Here is a 1,183-nt window from a genome sequence, read left to right as displayed (position 1 = left end):
GGGGTCCCGGCGGCGGCGGCGCCCCGGGCGGCCCCGGCCTGGGCCTCGGCAGCCTCGGGGAGGAGCGCTTCCCGGTGGTGAACACGGCCTACGGGCGAGTGCGCGGTGTGCGGCGCGAGCTCAACAACGAGATCCTGGGCCCCGTCGTGCAGTTCTTGGGCGTGCCCTACGCCACGCCGCCCCTGGGCGCCCGCCGCTTCCAGCCGCCTGAGGCGCCCGCCTCGTGGCCCGGCGTGCGCAACGCCACCACCCTGCCGCCCGCCTGCCCGCAGAACCTGCACGGGGCGCTGCCCGCCATCATGCTGCCTGTGTGGTTCACCGACAACTTGGAGGCGGCTGCCACCTACGTGCAGAACCAGAGCGAGGACTGCCTGTACCTCAACCTCTACGTGCCCACCGAGGACGGTAAGGGCGCGGGTACAAAGCCGGGCACCCAGTGGACACAGCCCACAAACGCACATGCAGACCCTCAGGCACTGGCACCGCTCTCGGGCTCAGAGCTGGGCCTTTGTGGGGCAGTGAGGGACGGAGTGTCCCTGCAGCCTCAACGTGCCCCTAAGGATTGTAAGGGTGCCTCCAGGCAGTCCCAGGCACACACCCTGCAGACAGCTGCCCCGTAATTTCTTTGTGCCCACAGGGGTCATGGTAGGGATAGCAGGCACTGGTCTAGGCTCACCCACTCTCTCCCCAAAGAGGCACAGTCTGCCAGCTAATCTCAACCTGGACATGGAGGGGAATCAGGTGATCCACCCTCTGCTCAGACACCCACTCCAACCTTGCCCCACCTCCCGCTGCCAGACCTGAGCTTGTTCCTGGCAGAATACCCAGGTTAGCTACATCTGCACTTCAGGACAACGCAGGCTCTCCCTCTCCCCTGGCCAGCGAGGGCTGCCTTCCACCTTATCACATCATGTCCAGAGCCCCTTGCCTGAGCTGAGCACCTTGGCAGTGGTACCAATGCCCTTCTCTTCTCCCTTGACCCCTGTACTCCCCTGAAGGATCAGGGAAGCTCCTTGTCGAGGGCCCCTCCGCTCACAGCACAGCCCACCCATCTTCCCTGGGGCTCTCGAACTTCTGTTCTTAATGAACTCTTATTCACTACAGGACTGCTCATAGCCCCTGGCACACTCCCTCTGTGCAGTTCTCCACCCTCCATGCTCAGCACTCCAAGACTAATCAGAAC

At 64.2% G+C, this 1,183-nt stretch overlaps 1 pseudogene across 1 annotated transcript; it reads left to right on the top strand.

The window, feature by feature from the left end:
* Window positions 1-5: 5 nt before the first annotated feature.
* On the top strand, window positions 6-518 carry LOC108525813 (neuroligin-2 pseudogene; annotated as a pseudogene). Its single transcript, XR_001884350.1, has one exon. The product of XR_001884350.1 is annotated as a neuroligin-2 pseudogene (transcript).
* The last annotated feature ends 665 nt before the right edge of the window (window positions 519-1,183 follow it).

The sequence above is a fragment of the Rhinopithecus bieti genome, unplaced genomic scaffold (genome assembly GCF_001698545.2).
Source record: "Rhinopithecus bieti isolate Rb0 unplaced genomic scaffold, ASM169854v2 scaffold_9871, whole genome shotgun sequence".
Classification (NCBI taxonomy): Eukaryota; Metazoa; Chordata; class Mammalia; order Primates; family Cercopithecidae; genus Rhinopithecus; species Rhinopithecus bieti.
This window is presented reverse-complemented; position numbering and strand designations above follow the sequence as displayed.